The following is a 21545-nucleotide window of genomic DNA, read 5'->3' as shown; positions in this document are numbered from 1 at the left end:
GCATCGTCAGCAATTTCTCTAAAAGTGATTCGACAATGCTGCATAACAATTTTCTTCCGTCCTTCAACGTTTTCATTGGTTGTTGACGTGCTGTGCCGTCCAGGGCGGCCATCGTTGTTAACATCTTCTCGAATTTCTGTGAGGAGCTTATACCTATTATCAACATTCTGTTTGCTTAAAGTAATCAGAATATGTGTGTTTATCTGTCATAGGTAAACTAAAAATACAAAATCACTGGCAACGCCAGCAACATATGTTGGGGACATACGAACTAACATAACAAAAGGAAAAATATTCGAAAATCGCTACATATAGCCCACGAAATTTCAAAAACTTTTTTTTTTGAAAAGACGTTGTGTACGTCCATAATGCACGCGGATTTTATACAAAAACAACGCGACCTCGCCGCGAATAGAATGCAACTCCTTTCATTAAAATTTGTCCTTTGTATTTAAAGCTGGCAAGAATATGAAAATGTTGCAATTACGGCTTTTCAATTCACAAGTGTATGAGTGAGATCTCCGGGCATTACACACATTCACGTAATTGGAGTAGAAAAACTTACAGCACGACTTCTTTGTAAACAAACATTGTACATAAAAGCATTGATTACTATGCTCGTCAAGTAACGATGTAAGTGGCTTTGAGTAAATAACAGATAAAGGCAAAAATACGTAGCGTTTTTTTCCCAAATTTCCAGCACATTTTCCTTATGTTGTAAGTTAACTCTATTAAACCATATGTGTGCTTCGCTGCAGAACTTCTCGGAAAGGAAATTTACATAGACATCTCTTGTTCTCAACCTTATATCATTGGAGAGAAGCTCTGCAGAGAGTGAAACAAATGGTAAGTGTGGAAGATCACGCTTAATTTGTTGATCAATTCTAGTGGCCTTGCGTCAACTGCCCGTCTAAACCGCATTGGTTGTCGACAGCAGAGGGCTGCTGTCCCCCCCATAAGCACAAAGCATTATCCTCTGCAGCATCAACCTGTGCTTCGTCACTGTTTGCTCAGCAATATCAGCAATATTGCATGATTGCTGCATGCAGTCAACTTTCCGCCGCCCGTTATAATGTCTTGAAAAATAGCTCCAATCAATTTCTTGTCAGCAGCTACTCGCTGGCAGAAATTCGTTCTATCAAATGTGTCACGGTTAATTCAGGCAACACCTTGCTGCAGTTCCTATGCTTCTGAGCGAAAGAAGCGTTGGCTATCCTGCTTCATTGCTCGGCCGATACTTGCTCACTCACCTCACTCGGTAAAAAGTTGCATAAAACGTACTGTAACTGAATCTGTAATGGGTTGGTATTTCATTGAAGTACGGTTAAAGCCTATAAGCACTACGTTTTGTATCCCTGTGGCTTATAACTCTAGTTTGATCAATGTTCTGTTTCATAGTGTTTCATAGTTAGGAAATGTGTTAGAGCTCCTAACGCTTTTGAAAAATTCCATCGACTTTGTAAACGATTGGTTGACAAGAGCGTGGGGTGACTTCAAAATCGAAGTTTTTAGAGTTGGAGCCGGCATCATCTTTTGATCTTCAGCATAAACGTGACGAACTCGCTTTGGCAGAGATGATATTTCGACATATAACGATCTTTTCAAGAATTTGGCTTACTTTCAAAATGCAAGTGCTTTGAACTGCATTCATAATTATCATAGAGTTTTTGCTTTCACAAGCGATGATTTGACCCCGTCAGCCCCAAAGCTGCATGACTTCAAAGTTCTCAATTGGAAAAACGCCACGAAATTTTTCCTTCAACCTGCATTTCAAAACTCAAATCTCTTAGATTTTATCGGCTAAACACAATCTACAATCCATAGTAACTTTATATGAATTCCTAAGTAATGGATTTATAACGACCGTAGCCTATTTACTAACGCAAAAGTTTGATGAGTACTTTTGACACTTTGGATGAGTAAAGGCGCAAGCATACGTAGCAAGTATAACGTAGCTTTAAAAACTTATGAAAGGATTAAAATTTCTGATTAAGACTAAAAGCACATCAACTCACCAACCTTACAATTACGTATACAAGTAATGGCTTTTGCATTCAAAGAAATTTACTTTTATAAACCCTTCTTATGTTGTGTATCGGCGTAAGTGTGAAGTGACTAAAAAAAGTGTGACACACATGTAAAACCATTTAAATAATATAGATGCATGTATACAAACCCATACGGACACACATATACACACGTACCCAACGCTTTTACAACTCTTAACCGAATGACAGAAAAGTTTTGCGGTATCTGTGGAGTAGAAAGAGACTCAGGAGATGGGAGAAAGAGAATATTTACGCCATTAAAGGAAATCACTTTAGACATCCTGTTAGTTAAGAAACATTGGAAGAAGCAAATATATATATATATATATATATATATATATATATAAAGCAAACTCTTGAGTTTTTGGACTAAACGTTGTTGCTTCGGTTCTTGTTTTTGTTGTTTATAAAGATGATGTCTATAAAAGTTTTGAAAACAACTTTAGTTAAAAGTAAATCAAAACCGGAAACGTTTGTGGTATTTATGTGAATATAAACATGGCTGCACCAAAAGGAGAAAAAGTATGAAATATAGAAATTAATACTATATAGAATCTTTTAATAATAAAATCAAACAGAAACAAGGAGGGGTTAGCTCAGCAAATACTTTCCTTCAAATGTCTACGTATGTAGATAACTGAGTTTTTTTTCTTTAAATCTCTTAAGAGGTAATACTATCACGAGGAATGAAAGCAATTTTAGTGGATTTGATATACATTTTTATTGATAAGCGTTTTTGTCTGGGGACGATTTATATAGTCATCGATGTAGAGCAAATTTGATCGTAGTTCGAATATGTTACTGAACAGAAATTTTATGTCCGAAAGATTCGATAGTATTCGCTATTAACTTTGTTCGAAGGAGCTTATTCGATATCGGTATCTCAAAGCCGTCCTCCGCTCTTTGTCATTCTTCACAAACACTGTTCGCTGAAAGTTGGCAGTAAGTCATAACAAATGTGAATATGTGAGATACTTATGCTGATACATATAATGCAGCATTTTAAAGAATGATAAACATATACACATCTAGTAACTTAACATATTTGATACTCCTGCACATACCTGTAGCGTAACATACACACAAGAGTAAAGAAATTGGACATCCCCTACATTTTCGGTTCGAACCTAAATATTTACTGAATTAAATTTTGGTTGCAAACATAACTTAAATTAAACTAAAGTACAGTCTGTTAGCATTTGAAAAAACCATAATGCTTACCTTTGACCTTTAAAATCACTATAGTGGCAATGAAACAATAGAAGTGCCCAACACCGCTGTTTAAAAATAAAAGGACATAAAAGGACAATAAAATAAGAAAATTACTGAAAACAATACGTATTAATATGAGGTATTAACTGCCTTACCCTCGTCGAATAACAAATTTTTGTACGAAATTCTCCGGCACCCTAACTCATTCTTCCTCAATTGCCTCGTAGACGCCGTGTTTCTGGTTCGTACTCGCTTTTTCAGCTCTTTTTATAGGTGCTTAATAGGATTCAGATCTGGGCTCCGAGCAGGTCACGCCATCAACGGCGCCTCAACCTCCTCCAGGTACTGGTGCACAAAAACCGGTATGTGGTCTTGCAATACCGTCCATGAAAATGAAATAAATGATAAATCCCGAAAAACGCACTACGAGTTCTTCTAGGATTTCTTTGATATAACGTCGGGCAGTGAATCCACTTAATTGACGATCGCTGTTGGGCCCTGTGATGACTAGAACTTCGGTTTTTGCTTCCAGTGATACGCCTCCCCGAAAAGGGCTTTAACCGCCGCCTTATGAGGTACTTTGGTTGACTATCCCTAGAGTCAGAGAACAGTACTAGCTTCTATTGACCCATAATCTAATCCAAATGCTCTCGAGCGAACTGAAAAGGCGGTGTCCTGCGTCTGTTTTCGAGTAAGTTGGTGATCCGTGCCCAGTGAAAACTCCGTCAGCAAGTCCTCTTCTAACCGCCAACGGGGTGATTTCTAGTCTCCTAACTTCCTGAAGCTGCTGCTTGAGTTGAAATGCATTCAACCTGTGATTCCGTAATGATTTTGTGAGAGACGATCATCACGCTGTGCGATAACGAGTTTTCGGCCCCTTCCACGTCGTCGAGTGTAGCCACCGGTCTCTCGATACCGCTAGTGTACACAGCGAACAACATGTCGGTTCAAATTTAACTGTTATGTCACTTGGCTTTACCGAAATGCTACTACCGATTTAGTGTTCATGTTCTTGTTCTGAATAGTCTCCTATTCAGTAAAGAACCTTTCAGATTGCAAATTGGTATGCAAATGATGTCATGTCTATCAATCCTTATCCTTTTCTATCTACTCAAAATCGCATGAATCAGCGCTACCTGAAACGAGCGATTTTGGGTATTTCTATCGTTTTATTGCTACTATAGTGGTTTTCAAGAGCAAAGGTAAGCGTTATGGGTTTTTCAAAAGCTAACAGAGAACCTAAGTTCATTTTAGTAAATACTTAGATTCGAAAGGGAAATGTAGGTGTGTGCGTTTTTCTTGATATCGAGTGCAGTTAACACCAAGAGCCCAAGAGCACGCAAAAAATGGTAACATATTTTTTATGGTAAAGAAATGCTAGCTTTAGATGCAATCATTATTTCAGACATTTTCAAAAACTTGTAAATCGATAAACATCGTTACTGCAGGTAAATAATGAAGATGAAGAATTTAGTGGAATGTTTTATTTTCAAGACAATATCTTGCGATAGCGGTCGCGATTTCAAGAAAAACACAGACGGACGGACAACTAAAATTGTAAACGAAACGTCTGAGTCGAACTCGCACGCTTGTGTATAAATATTGGAAGCACCTTACCTAAGATGTCATTTGAGAGGAATAAAAAGACCATTGAACGTCCTATTTAGGTCTCCTTTAATTTTTCGGACTCTTGGGATTGCCTCCTTTTCGATTATAAAAGAGTTTATATCTCATATTTGGAATCGTTCACTCATTACTGTATTCTATACGGCTACCTATGTACGCGTGTGTGCGGTTGCTTAAGTCTACACACTTTTGTGTACATGTGAAGGGTTTGGAAAACGTTGTCATAAATTAAAACTTAAACTTTTGGAAATGTCAAGTATAAAGCGGTAAATCTCTGTTCAAACACATATAAGTATACAACGACTTACAAAATTTTGTGCGAGTATGTATGCACACACATGCGCACATATTCACACACATGCACAACTACAATTACAATTATACACACAGTCAGTGAACAAAACCTGTTCTTATTTTTCTCTATATATATATGTATCAGTGTAATAGCAAACACACTCACACACACATATATATATATATATATATATATATATATATATATATATACAGCTGCAACTTGCACATTTCCAACTTTTGTATATATTTTATAATTCATTTTATTTTCTTTAGTTCAGTCCCGCTTAACTATTATGGCTGCATACCTCGTCTATATTTTCTATCTGCTCATACAGTTAAAATCCTCTAAATCAAATGAATTGAAGCACCCACAAGAATTACAACTAGAATTTTATGTACACACACATTATTGCTTATACATATTCACATACATACATGCACATGTACATCTCCAAATATACAAGCATTTATATTTTAACTTTGGAAAGATGTTGTTGAATGAAATACCTTAAAAAAAAGGAAAAAGGAAAAAAAAAACAGTGTTCTTTATATGCACATACCACCTACACATGTAAAACCAAGTGCATACCCATGTGTGCTTCCTCCTCCTTCTGCCTTTTTTACCATACTTTGTATTTTCATCATAAATTTTATGTAAGCAAACTCACAGATTATCCGTATTTAGTTGTAAAGGTCCCTTTTAAATGTTGTATATCATTTTGTTTGGCTTGTTGGATTTGTTGCTTTTTCTTGTTCACATTTTATCCTTTTTTTTTGCACTCGTTTATTTGGTATTCTATGCTAAATATTTTTACTAATAACTAAAAAGTTTGATTTGTGGACGAGAGAATAAATTAAATGTACTTTAGTGAAATTGATTGTTCCATAATTGTACCTTGAGGGAGAAGAAATGGGACAACAGAGAATGTTAGCCAAGATTGAATAATAATAAAAAAAAACCTATACAACATGTACATACATATTATATAGGGGAAAAAGAAAACACGTACTTGTAATTCCCAATTAGTTTACAAACAGTCTGTCAGCATAGCTTCGCGCAAAAAATTCATGGCTAATTACCAGGGCCTGAGGTAACAATAAGCATCGGTTCTGAATGTTTGCGACTATTTTCCAGACGAATACAACTCCGTTAATTGTTGGTCTTTACAAATAATGTAATTATGGTATGACAATTATGAATACATTTAGGCTGAGTTGGCCATATCTCTAAAGCAGACAACGTTCGCGATAGATCAAGCAACGTGACTAAAATCGTAAATTCTTTCCCACTTTGTTAAGCTCTGCCTTAGTATTTAAGACAGTATTCAGTATTCAGGTATGACATGGAATCGGGACGATCATCACATTCCAAGTCATAAAAGTTGGCGGCGAATATGGTGGGTTTAGCAACTGACAACGCCGCTTCTTCGAAGAGAATTTAGATGAAGACGGCGATCGCCATTTTCGCTCTTTTTGATCGAGCCTGCAATGCAAAAGTATCGCTGCCATTATAACCCATTTAAGTCGCTATAAATAAGTAAGTTTTTAGGTTATGAGTAATACGGGCTAATAGTCCGAAGTGAGAAGCAGACTTCGACTTTTTAGACTATCATCCCACAATCTAGGCTTAATAGTCTTTATAAATCTTATTTGCAGGAAAGCGTAGAGGTTAGGATAGCGGTAACCGCTTGCCTATAAAAATAGGATTATAACAAGATGACAGCATTGTAATCAAAGAAACCGTACGACTACTGAAAAGGTAGTGGTGTTAGGTTCTTGTAAGCGACGATAATCCTGCCTAAGGAGAGCAGTCCGTAGAACATGCCGGCGGGCTAATTTCTAGAGTTTCTGGTCCTTATAGCGTAATAGTTGAAAGTTTCCGACCATGTCTTTTCTAATGTTTTAACGATGACATTAGCTGGTTGCGTGATGAGAGTGACCTTTTAAAATTAATCGGTTAGGACTTTTCGTTGGCTTTGGACAATGTTTGCACCAGTTGTTCTTAATGCGTCCGTTTTGCTTTAGGTTGGTTCACGTTAACGTTTACGAAGTATTTTAACTCAATATCTGACAGACAAACAACTGGCAGGACAAAATGTACTGGAGATTACAACGAATCAGTCCACCGATACGAATCCTTGGTTGTGACAAATGACAAATTGAGCACATGTTCGTCCGTTGGTGTTGCACATAAAACTTAGTTGAACAAAAATAAGAATTTTGCAAGAAAAAGGTCAGGCAAATCACGATTTCAACGGCTAACAATGATAAAGTAAAGAAGATGACGGTTGGGATATGAAATCTAAATCCGTTCAGAGCTTTATCATCTTATTGCCTTAAGAAAGAGGTTAATTTTGCTTTCAATCGTTCTCAAGCTTGCAGCCAAAAAGTGAACTAATATGATTGTATATGCTCCCCGTTCATCTATATTAACGAGACTCAATCCGAGCTTCCACTGCTTCCGAAGCTTTAATTTCGATTGCAAGCAAAAGAAGACATTAAGAGCATTGCAAATGCATGTGATCGAATTTTTGATAAGTTAGTTTCAATCTTTACGATGGGGAGTGTTATTTCAAAGATGTCGGAAAGAGCATCGAAAGTTGTCGAGACTTTTGTGTGGCCTATAAAAGTAATGCAATCAAAATTTAGAAATGTGTTATAGAAATGTTTTCCCTTGTAGCAAATTTTGTAATATTTTTAGCCATTATTCTGGAACAGCAGCAACATAAAAATGTCATTTCACGTTTAAATATTCTTCCGTTTTCTGTTCCCTCAAAGATTTTTGGCTATTCAATGATGCAAAAAACAACAAGAAAGCGTGCGATTCTAAAATCACTCGCACTCGTAAGCAAATAAAAAAAGTGACGCGATATTTTGGCAGGTGCCGTTTAGCAGCAGACATATTCGGAAAATAATATGGATTTCTTATTGCAGAATATGTGCATATGTCCGTCCTGAGAATTATTGATCCATTTGCTAGTTTGCATTTCATTTACCCATAGGTGAAGGATGTTTTTATTCGAAAACTTCAAATTAAGTAAATAATAATTTTTTGCTCTCTCCAGACACGTAGGATATGTATTTTATTTCTACTTTACTACATTCCCTATAAAAATGCGCACCCTCAACCTTCTGCAGCTAAATATCAGTTAGTACAATTTGTTGTTTTCTTTTGGTGCCGGTGGTTATATTATTTTTACTAAGTGGTTAATTGATGTTGTGTCGTTCGCGTGTTTTTAGTAACACCCAGACTACAGCATTTTCTCAGATAAAGTCGCTGCTGTGCATGTAGTTAAATTTAGCAACGTATGCGCGTGTGTGTTCTTTTCTATACAATGGAACCTCTTTGTCCACTTTAAAATGCCAACGGAAAAGGAAACGGTAACGGATGCGGAAGTGCTTTCAACGCAAGTGTCGCAGCCTATAACATATAAGCGGTAAAAATAAAGGGGGCACCTTTTTATAAAACAATATCTTATATGCACACATAAAACACAAATATACGAACATCTAAGCACTTACGGACACATGAACCTATTTGCTTCAGTTGCAACTCTTAATACCTTTAGGTTCTTTACTTTATTTCATTTTTTTTATTTTACTAACTTATCTTCCTTACATTTACATAGGGTTGGTTTTATAGCTGCATCTCACTATAACAATCTTTGGTCAAGAGGTCCAAATATGAAACACACTCTTTTTTAATGCGATGTCAAACGTGAACTAAGGGAAGGAATGGAAGAGCATTTTGCCGCCGTTTGCATTACAGTGGATTTTGAAGTATGTTTTATTAAAAAATTTCTTGACAACAGTCCTTGTCAACACGAGTGTTTTGCTAGCGAGCTCTGTGTAAAATTGAAGGCGAATGTTCACATTTGGACGTGCCTCAATACCTATAAACTCGTATAGGAACTAAGAAAAATCCAAGCCTTTCATAGAATTCTTTTGCACTAATAGTCTCTAAAATGTGCAAACAAGGGTCGCATGCACGCGCTCAGTTCAGTTTGTTATAAAGCCCACTGTACTCTGTTGTTAGTTAAATTATAACCCTTTTACTTATTTTGTAACTCATCAGCGACATCTACGTGCGTGTTTATGGCTGCTTGCTTGTTGGCACACATATGCACTGATCCTGCTATACAGCTTTTACATGCATATGTGTGTACGAACAATACAAGCAGGTATCCTTCTAATTTTGAATATAAGCGGCCTTCCATTATACTACACTGAAGTCCCACATAATTACATATTTACTGTACCAGTAGAGCTTTACACACATTCTCCTTTACAGTACTGAAGTTCACCGTCGTCGTCGTTCATTGGTTCCGCTTAATTTTTTTTTTTTTTGTTTTAATGCATTTTTTAGCATGTCTATAATCATTTGGACGATTAGATGGTGCCTGCTCGGGCTACACGACGCATAGCTAGCTGACCGATACTACAATAGTTTTGCTCCATGACTACTAGTATACTCCGTGCTGTATAATTTAGTGCGAAATATTTACAAGTATTTGTTTTTTCACCTTCCTTATCCTTTACTTTTGAGTATGTGCGTTCTAAGTTTGCACATTTACATATGCATATATGTGCACACTAATGTGCATAATATAGTTTTTTATGTTCTTTTTTACTTGTCTAAAGGAAGCACATTCTGTTTCCACAAATGTGTATATGTGTGTGCATAAATTTTTTTTCCTTTTTTTTTGCTTTGTTTTGGAGAACTAATAAATGCAATTTTTAATGGCTTTTTACTATATTTCTATATGAACACGAACCCATCGTCTTTATGAAAGAGTTGTTTGGATTAACAGTTATTGTTGATTACGCCTGTCTTTTAACAAAATGTTAAACTGCTTAAAGCTGCTGGTGGAAAGACATTAGCTTTGCAATCGTTAGACTTTCAATATTTGCATTTACACTTTGTACGATCGTGCGATGGATGCACCAAAACCAGTCGAGCTCTCTACATTTTTGGGGGGTTCGTGCACCTCCATCCATCTTGGATCACGATGTCTATTTTAAATTATGTAACACATTTTTTATCTCCCATCGTCAACCTCCTCAAAAACGAGTCGCATTCGCTTCGTTACAGTAACCGTTCGCAAATGGAAATTCGAGAATACTCTTTACTCTTTGTTCTTGTGCTGCTCGAATATCAAAATCCTTCTTGTATCCTGCATTATGCAAACATCTCAAAACTGTTTTTTGCCACAGTGGAAGCATAAGACAAAAAGCGCAGGTCTTACTCAGCTTTCTGAAAAATTTTATTGACTTTATCAGTGATTGGTCGGGAGAAGCGTGAGACGTCTTTAAAAATGTTTCCAAAACGAAAACTGTTTGCGTGCTGCTGGTTATTTAGGCTGGCGATTACAAATATTTGTATTCTTACTACGTCACGTATATAAAATGTTTGGTGTGTTCCAGTATTGCAGGTAAGAAAAAACAGACCCGTATAAATGGCACTACGTAGAATATAAGAAACGGTTATGTAGATACCTTCGTTTTTACGGAGAGGTTGTATTTCAACGCTCATCAAAGAGAAATAAAACCGAATTAATTGATAGTGGGGACTAACCATATATGTTACGTATTCGTGTAACTTCTTTTACATTTTATAACTCTTTTTCTTTCCTTTTGCAAGGAACGCTGTTGAAAACCATATTTCTTCTTCAAATAGTGTTATAGTTTAACGCGCAAACCCTTGACAAAGTCAACCTGTCTGATATGTCGTTCCTTATGAAATGTAATAAGATCGTCCTCACTGCTCTTGTTTTCCTTTTTCAACGTTCATTCAGTCGATGATCAACGAGAAGCAAGTTAAAAACTTACTGGAAATGTTTTATCAATGGCTCGTTTTCTGAAGGTGCCTACAGGTAGGCATGTGCCGGGAACGGCAAAGTGTGAAAACAGTGCACCTACACTTAACTGACTGAGAACGCTGCAAAGCACCACTCTTTTCGAAAAGACTCATTCATATTAGGCATCTATATACGAAACGAAAGAAGCAGTTTGATGATCGTTTCGCGGGTCTGCTTTGAAACTTCCATATTCCGTAGAGGCGACCTGCTAAGCCAAAACTCTTACAATATGAACTGTTGTGAAGTTCTTATACCCTATGCTGCAAAGTTTTATTTAATTTGGGGGTGGGAGTGTACAACAACCAGAACAACTTGAGATAGCCCATCTTTCATCATATCGGATGGAACCACTTTGTGAATCGATCTAAGTTCCTCTGGCCGTCTGTTCATTTTGAATTCTTTTGTCCAAGGCACAGGCGGGAATTTTTGAAATTTGGTAAACACAGGAGTTCCGCCTCAAGACGGAATACTATTGTGATGGAAAGCGATCCGGATTGGATTACTTCTTTGACCTGTAGCATTATCGATCTGTCGCACTCTACCGCTTTTACAAGTTATTGCTAAGTTCACATTTTATTACACTTCAAATGTGACACCTAACCTAGTTAAGATAGCCTAATTTAGTTGTAACCCATATTACTCGTAATTCTAGCAATAACCTATTTTAATTATATTATTCGCTTAAGTTAGCATTAAATTATTAGTTATATAAGATACCTGACCATACCTCAGTCAGGTCAGAATATAAGCAAGTATCTAAAAGAAAAGTAACAAATAAGGACTTTAAAATAATCCACTAAATTAAAGAACATTTAATTTTGAGTGGTGTCATTACAGACCATTTGGCATGGAACGCCTTCTTTTGAAAAGTCGTTAAATGATTAACTGCATTAAGTGCAGTGGTGTACAATATTTAATTGATGGAACCTATAGTTGCTTAATTTTACAAAATTTAAAGCAATTTCGAACGGCGGGTAGTGAACACATCTGGCGGACATGTTGTCTGTCTTTCTTTTTCTTCTTGTCATTGAAAAGAACTTTAAAACGTATTTGCAATTCTGATATAATTCTAATTCGATCAAAACACTTCAAAAATTTGTTGGTGTGACTTATGACCAGGTGTATTTATTCTATAGGTAAAGATAATCCTTCAAGGGAGAGAGACTTTTGATAAAACCACAGTTTAACAAACATATGAAGAAAGAATATATATCGAAGAGAAGTTTCTGATTTAGTTTGTGGTTATTATTTGCGACAAAAAGCGAGCGAACAAGTAATCGTAATTTGATATATATATATATATATATATGATTTGTTTTGTGTTCAAAAAGTGGAATTTAACGAACGAGAGTGAAGGCGAAATGGGCAATAAATTGCCATTAACTGCAGCAACAAAACCACTTGCTTGTTGGCTAAAAACATTTAAATGAAACACAAATACATTTTAACTAATAATGTTAAATAGCCAAAAATACCGCTAAACTCTAACGTTTCCAATACTAACACCAGCACCAACATCACTATCATCATCAGCAATAATAATAATAATAATAATAATAATAATAACAACAATAGCATGAGTATTATACATTCGTATACGGACGTAAGTAAGTGAGTATCTACGGCATCATATGTTCAAATAAGTATACAATCGAGCAATAGACGCATACACATTTTCCCAAATAAATGCTAATACATTTGTGCGCAGAATAAAGTTTAGTTACATTCGTAACTCAATAATAATGTATGCGCTTTAGGTATGCATGTATGTCTATATATGTGTTATGCTAGTGAATACGTATTGATATGTGTATGTATGCATGCATGTTTGTATGTATGTATTTTTGTATATATGTGTGTGTATGCATGCACAGTTCTAATCATGTTTGAAAATTATAAATTGTTGCGTACTTAATTTCAACCCAAATAATAACACAAGTAATTAATTTAATATGCCAGAGACATAAAATCAGAAGCAAACACATAGAAGCAAGCGCACGCATAAACACATGCATATGCACATATTTACATTCGTAAATATAACTACATACAATATATTCATATCGTATGAAGAGCGAGATAGATAGTCAAGCCAACACTGCACACAGTGGCAGAAACCTGACAAACTGCACACTTAGCCATTAAAGTACAGCAAGTTTGCAAGTAAACAGATATGAGTGTACGTTAGCGAGTGCTAGCCAGCATATGCACATATAAATGTTATGCATAGAGTGCAAGTGCATTATCTCCTATTAGCTACAAATAAACTAATATACACGTTGCAATTGCCCACATAACCAAAGAGTACTAGAGATTATATTACATTTGGGCGCTGTATGCCTGCTATGTATGTCTGTTTACGTTTACATATAAATTTTACTGGATGGAAATGACTGGATATACGATATTATGGTTTATTATTAACTACCAAGCAATAAACGATTGCAATAAGTTGCTATTGTTGCTGATCACACTTGAAAAGTCGAAGAATTTCAGCTTTTTCTAAACAATAACGTTATCGCTAAGGATAGAAAAATATTTTACTTTTTTATATACAATGTTGTACACTTGAAACTTGTGCCCATCTTTCAAAGATCAAAAGTTTTCAAAAACTTTTTTTTTGAAGTATTTCATCGAACACCATCATAACTTATGTATACACACACAGCGAGTATTTTAAGTGCATGGTAAAAGCGTTGAAGATCTCCCTACTCCCTATTACGCTATCTATTGTCTATGTCAATCATTTTCCTCTCGTTACTTGTCAAGCATTTTGCTTGTAGATCCTAAAAGCGAATAATCTTCAGCTCACGCTTAACTTAACATTATTTTCAGAGAATCGAAATTTCATTGTTTTCGTTTTCTTGTTCTTGTGTTTTGTTATTTTTTCTTCAAACAAAGGTGGTGGGTGTAAAAGTTTCGGCCACAGCTGGATATAATTTCTGTGCTTGGGCTAATGTGAGTTATATCAGCTTTATCTTGCAGTGGAGAAACACATGACGTGATTGATTAAAATACGACTGTGCTTATGAGAAAGTCACTTATACAACTTACAAGTAGCCATATGTTTCTGCCAAGATTTCTTGGTAAAACCGACCTTGTTGTTATTCAGTGCATTTTGATATTTGGGCGTTTCTCAATTTGGTGCTCTACTCTCGAGCAGGTAATTGAGCATTCTTAGTAATATAACAGAGTGTAGTGCAGCAGTGAAAAAAGGAAAATTTTTTAAAATGGAAGAACAATATAAAAGAAAAGTGTATAAAAAATGGGAAAATATTATTTACAATATTTTTATGTGATTTTGTACAAAATGCGCCTATAGAAGATATTTTACTTGTTTTATTAATTTATTTATTAACGGATTCCATAAGAATGTAGCGTTAAACATTGCCGACAAGAGTTATTGTATTAAAATAATATTATTTTGGGGAAAAAGAAATCCATTATTTTTTCAGTAGATAGCTGCACTGATAGATTTCTCGTAAAGTATCGATCAAACAAGTTCAGATTTATGCTCGTTGGAAAGGTGACATTTCGCAGTAAAAAAAATTCTTTTGCTGTTTTTTGTTTGGTGCATTCAGATGTGAGTTACAGCGCGTTAAAAATGGAAGTGAACAAAGAGAGAATTCGGTACATTTTACAGTTTTTCTTACGATACTGTAACAGCCAATTATGTGCAATTTTGGTTTCGTAGATTCCGTTCACGAATTTTTGATGTTAAAGATGCACCTCGCACAGGTAGGCCGGTCGTCGAAAATGTCGATAAAATCGGAGAAATGATCGAAGTTGACCGGCATGTTAGCAGTCGTAACATCGCCCAGGAGCTAAAAATCGACCATAAAACAGTCTTAAACCATTTACACAAAGCTGCATTCAAAAAGAAGCTCGATGTTTGGGTGCCACACCAATTAACAGAAAAAAACATGATGGATCGAATTTCCATCTGCGAAGCCTTGGCCAAACGGAATGAGATAGACCCATTTCTTAAACGGACGGTGACTGGAGATGAGAAATGGATCACATACGATAACCCTGAGCGAAAACGATCGTGGTCAAAGAGCGGTGAAGCACCTCAAACGGCCAGGAAGGTTTTGCTATGCATTTGGTGGGACTGGAAGGGGATTATTTATTATGAGTTGCTTCCATATGGCCAAACGCTAAATTCTGATCTCTACTGTCAACAACTGGTTCGTTTGAAGATAGCGATTGACCAGAAACGGCCAGAATTGGCCAACAGGAGAGGTGTCGTGTTTCACCAGGACAACGTTAGGCCACACACATCTACAGTGACTCGCCAGAAACTTCGGGAGCTTGGTTGGGAAGTTTTAATGCATCCGCCATACAGTCCGGACTTGGCACCAAGCGATTATCATCTTTTTCTTGCATTGCAAAATTTCTTTAATGATAAAAAATTGGAATCTAGGGAGGATTGTGAAAATCGACTACTCGAGTTTTTTGCAAATAGAGAGCAGGACTTCTATGAGAGAGGCATTTCGAAGTTACCTTTAAAATGGCAACAAATCATACAACAAAACGGTGCATATTTGATCCAAATCGGACAATCCGAAGCATGTTAAATAAAGTCCTGAAGTTCATATAAAAATAATGGATTTCTTTTTCCCCAAACTAATATTAGAAACTTAAATTGCGCAAAAAGGAAGACGAATATATGTCATTTCCTTTAGAGTCGAACTATGCAGAGATCTGCTGCTACGTTTTCATGTCTAATTATTGAACAATTGAGAATTATATGCCGATTTATCTTTGTCTGCCGCTCCATCTTTCTTGCACAGTGTGCTACTGTAACTTGCGCAATAACTGAAGATGCAGAAGATATGCAGTTGAAACTTGCCGAAAAAATGCGGTTAAAAATGATAAGTCAGGTTCGAAGATTGGCGTAAGGGTGGAAAAAGAACTGTACATTAGAACATATTACAATTATATAAATAAATATTCGCAAATTTTAGCGCAACTTAGCGCAGAAATTACCCCGATTGCCAACACTACAATTATCAAAATAATTTACGATTTTTACATACCAGTCAAAGGTACCCAAGAAGAACATTGGAAGACAATAAACTTTTCTTTGCTTTTTTTATGCAATCCTTTTCTTTATGTATATACCTATACTGGACTTTTCACGGTGCATATTTGACCCAAATCGGACAATCCGAAGCATGTTAAATAAAGTCCTGAAGTTCATATAAAAATAATGGATTTCTTTTTCCCCAAAATAATATATTAATGACTTACCTTCAATTTGCTCCATTTTGTCACGCCGCGTCTTTTTCTTACGCTTCAGTTTGTGATCTTCATTAGCTAATAACTCCTCTTTGGTGCAAAATTGATATTGAAGAGTTTTGTTGTCAGCTTTGCCTTGGGACACAAAATCACAGAAATGATGATCAAGAAGACTGTTAGTTTGGAGTTTCTTCTTTGTAATGAAAGTGAAATTTCGGTGGCAATGCTGTCAACTTTGGGTCACTACGGAAAGCTTACTTTTTGATAACCATCACCCAAGGGTGAGGAATATATTCACTTTGTCAAAACGGGTGCAAAACGCACAAGAAAGCTCTAAAGACCCCATAAAGTGTATACCTTCTTGATCAGATTCAAATGCTAAACCGGTTTAAGCCGTTCTCTCTGTCTTTGTAATGTCTGCGGTAACGTTCGCCTGGCTCCAAAATTGAAGCCACCGACTTTAAATTTGCAGATACATTGGAAATTGTACGCAGATTTTTATTGAAAATGGGACAAATAGGCGAAAGCACTCGTCTAAAGCAAAGCATAAACTAGACGCAATTCCGAGTATCTGCGCATAAATTTGTGGGTTTTTGCACATTACCTATAGGTTACGCATGACAGAAGGCTGAAATATTCTGCATTTACTTTATAAAGGACAGAAATGGAAAAAATTGGCCACGCCCACAAAAAGTTATAAGTAGCCAAATTGTTACTTATTTACCTTCTTTTCTCGCAGGAAGACATTTTATCTGCCCAAACAAGCTTTTGAATCTAAAATAAATGTGGTCGTTCCCATCAGCTGGAGGATTCGGTTTTTCCTTAGCACTGTAATCAATTGGGTATCAAATAAAAGGGGTTGAACAATAGAATAGACAAGCTAAGGATGTTAAATCTAAATTAAATATCGCATACATCGCGACTTTTATTTTCCCAATCCTGTCGTTGTGGATGTAAAATAGAACGATTTATGTCCTGAAGATGATAGGTGGTGTAGATAGAGGATGGTTTTTTCCCATAAAGTATAAGAGACACACAGTAAGAATTTCCGGTTTTGTGCCACAATCTAGTTTTTGTTTTTTAGGGTAACGCTGATAGATATAAAAGACTCGCTCGAGGCCGAATATAATTTTCTTGATTTTTTTAAATCTGATTTCTAAATATTTAGGATAATTAGAAAAAGAAACTCCATGATCTTAACCTACCAAACGAAGTGAAAGAGGAAAGAAAAGGCATCTTTTCCGAGTGAAAAAATGGTTTGCGTGTTATTTGGGTTTAGTTTAATTTTCTGCTAATCTAGGAAACTAAATATTTTACCTATCGGGCAAGTTGTCATTTTTTTACTATATCGCAAGAATGCTCATGGAGTATCATTAGCATATAAATTGAAATGATAATACGTAGATGGAGTGGGAAAATCTGAATAAAAAGTCGAATACACAATTGAACGCAGTGCAGATTGTTGCGAGATCCATGCGGGGCTCATTAAATAAGAAATTCTTGTTAAAAGGAAAATAGCAAAAGATATCGTTTCAAAAATTTGGAGAATCGCCTGAAAAATTTGCGATTTTAAAAAAAGGATAAGAAGTTTTTCTTTAAAATTTTCTTTTATTGTTTCTTATTTTGTATGTCCACCTTTCCTTGCAAAGAGCATTAGAAAGAAAGGCGATGACTTCTTGATTAAAAGCATATCGCTACCCAGCGACACCATCTTTGAGCTTGGGGCCAGATATGGTGAGTAAGACAAGTGGTTTCTAATCAATTTCTAGATGGTTTGGGTTGGTTTGGGAGACACCATTTAAAGCAAATATTTAAATAGCCGAACTTAGTAACTTTGTAGTTCTGCAGGACGTGATTTATCCTTGTGGCCTTATATGAATGCTCTCTTGTCATGAGAACGGTTGATGAGGAAAGGTCTATAGCTTGCGCCTATATAGTTCAACTACGATAAAATTGTATGCCAAGTCGCTCTTTTGCACCAGTTTCCGCTGCAACATGCCATATAAAGCACTATTTTTTGTATGAAAGGTTACAAGTTTCCATCTTCCTTTAGCACGATATTTTTCATGGGTTATCGTCAAGAAAATTTCAAAACGGCGGATTTTTTCCAATCTTTTTCATAATATAGCTTTATATGAGAAATAGTTGTGAACATGGTTCGATCCAATTCAATTTCAAAAACCTTTGTCCTTCACTATGTCAGTGAAAATGTGCAAAAAATATCTAGAAAATTGGCGAGTTGTGGGTTGAGTGTAAGCACAGAAGGAGTAACTTCAGACAGGCTGGCTGGCAGACAAGCTAAGAGAATTTAGAAAGTGATTCCAAATCGCTTAATGTAGTGAAAGGTAAATCTACTTGAAGCCCTTTTGGATGTTGCACGTATCCGCACAAATTTAATATACTTTTACTGCAACAAGTGTGCGGTGTAAATAAAAAAAAAAGTTTATAAACATTCTTATCAAAGAGGAGCTACAGCAGAATGGGGATCTGTGGATTAGTGCAAATGTATAATGGCACCGAACGACGGTGCTCGACCGTGCATATACCATGCACCACCGTATATTTGGCATAGGACGGTCCATTTGATCAAATACTTCGCATCATGATAAATTGTATATCGACTATTTTGATGCGAACGTTTAAGAGAAGAAGTGTAAGGACTTACTTAATTGAATATATCGATCCTTTCCCGGCCAAGCATCTGTTTGTCCGATATCAACAAATGTAGCGAATCAAATAAAATTTTCTGTTTTTTGATACACGTGAACGTTAATTTCGTTTCGTCTCATATAATCCAACATTAACATTAAACTCAAACGTGGCAAATAAACTACATACGTGAGTTGTTTACATTAGACGGTTTATATCGTGCGAGGCGAAGCTTTTTTATAATTTGCTTCGTAGCTCTTTAAGAAGAAAACGTCACACTTCCATGACTTTTATAATTCAATAAAGTACGTTTGAGTGAATCTTATCAGCTTTATTTTCTTGGCTTTATTGCTGAGATATTGTGAAAATGAGTTTGCATATTTCGTTGGTAATATTACATAAGATTGTATATGGTTTTAAGTGTAACACGGTGACATTACTCGGTCAAACGATCATAATAGTAAAGTAAACTCGGTGCAGATTTGATTTTATTATATGTCTCTGTGTTGAGCGATTCCACAAAGGCAGCCGAAGTGAAAACGAAAAATAATTTGTCGTCCAATTTTTCGGACAACATTACATCAAAAGCAGCGTTAAAAATCATTTTAAAGAATGATTGGGATGCAACTCAGCTGAGTGTACAAAACTTGTACGCAACCATACCAAAGATAGATCCACTAAATATTAATTAAAATTTTATATTTTGATCAATATATGTATATGGACAGCAAATCAACTTTTATTTTTCAAGTTGTAGGTTTTCCAATCGAAACTCACGCTTAAGAAAGTTAAGTGAGTGGATTGCACTGGAATTCGGAGATTTCTTCTTTTGAAAAAATCCGATGACTATCAGTCTCAGTCTGAGCATTTCATCAAAAATAATGAAACGAAATATTGTTTAAATTCTTCTATAAGGTGAAAGTAACAAAATTTTTTCTGTTACGTGAGATAGTTTATTTTGACAACTGCACTTCATCTTTCAGTTGCCGTTAAGTTGCCATTAGATAAATCTGCTAGACGTAAACCTAAAATTCTTTATAAGATATTGAAATGTTTAAATTTTGGTGAGTACCTGGGCGGTGCAGACGTGTGCAGCTGTATGATATAGTTTGGAAAAAAAGCCGTTTAACTGGCCCCACGCTGGGCGCCATTTTGCAACGCAATTTTTTTTTTTTTTGGTAGCGCGACCTAGCTCTTGATCAGTAGGGCAGCTGCACCCGGCCCGTATTTCCGCATCACAAAAAGAAACATTAACTACTAATAAAACCAAGATACCTCGTAAAAAGAAATAAAAACAAAATAAAACAAAAGGTCTTCTATTCCCATTATACAATTATGTCGTCTGTCCGGTACGTCATCCGTGGATCTTTTCTTCGTCCGTCTGTATCTGTTATATAAAATAAGAACCTATGTCTACGGGACTAACACTAATAATAAGATATATATATATATATATATATATATATATATATATATACAGGAGTAACATAGTGTTACGTAAAAGTAAACTAATAATAATAAAGGGAAGTATATAAAGAAAACAAACTAAACCTGTTTATGGGACCAAAACTTACACCATATACTTACCGCATTGCCAAATATCTACATGTGAAAGTCTAATTTCAATATCCAAAGTGCACAGCATGGGAATTGTTTTTGCCGGTTTATTTTAGTCAAGTTTTCAGACTAATTTTGGCCCCAATGGAGTCTAGACTTTAAACTAAACGCCGATAGAATGACTTCATTTCCGTGTCGGCGCATTTTTATATGCAAGAAAAAAACGCCGTCAAATCAGGTTGAGACTAAAAAATTACTATACTTGTGTTGTGATCTTTCGCTCGCCCTAACGGGAGGAGCTTTAAAGGTTGATTTTTAAATTACAAAAAATTTTTAAAGATTAATAAGACGTCTCTGATGGCGTATTTCTCATATGTGACACATGTACAATTACTGTTTTTATGGCCCTTTTTCTCTTTCTACTTTTCGCATTACTTAATCGTTATTTATGTATATGTGTACGCTTATGTAATTGCAATTGCAATCCTTTTGAATCCAATTACAATATTTGACAATTTCTTCCGTAACCATTACTTGTCATTTACATAAATTTTTATATGCATTTGCTGTGAGGCGGGAATTATCAGAAGAGATTAAAATATACAGAGACAAGTAATGAAGTGAAATTTAAATAAGAAATTATATTCATTACTTCTCAGTAGTGTATACACGGTATTGTACTGAAATGTTCATATATTCGAATGTGATTTCATAAAACAATATTTCTCGATTATTCAGAGCGATAGGCACGACAATTCACTCTGTCCTTCATACAACAAGAGCAGGTTCACTACAGATAGAAGCAATAGCAGCAGCAAGCAGACAGCGAACAATCGTACTCACAGTACTTTCAATGTAATTGTGCATTTTATTGTTATTTAATATGATCCAGTCAAAAGTAAACGGCAGACGCCTTGTTTAAACCATTCATATACATTGAAATATACACACGCTTACGTATCGGCATATAGGCAAGAATGATATGATTTTGATTGGGTTATATGTGTAGTTAAGGAGTGAAAATTATACTTTATGAAGCTGCAAACTGTTAAGTTTA

This window comes from Glossina fuscipes, unplaced genomic scaffold, assembly GCF_014805625.2.
Source record: "Glossina fuscipes isolate IAEA_lab_2018 unplaced genomic scaffold, Yale_Gfus_2 121, whole genome shotgun sequence".
Classification (NCBI taxonomy): Eukaryota; Metazoa; Arthropoda; class Insecta; order Diptera; family Glossinidae; genus Glossina; species Glossina fuscipes.
Note: the sequence above shows the minus strand (reverse complement) of the source record.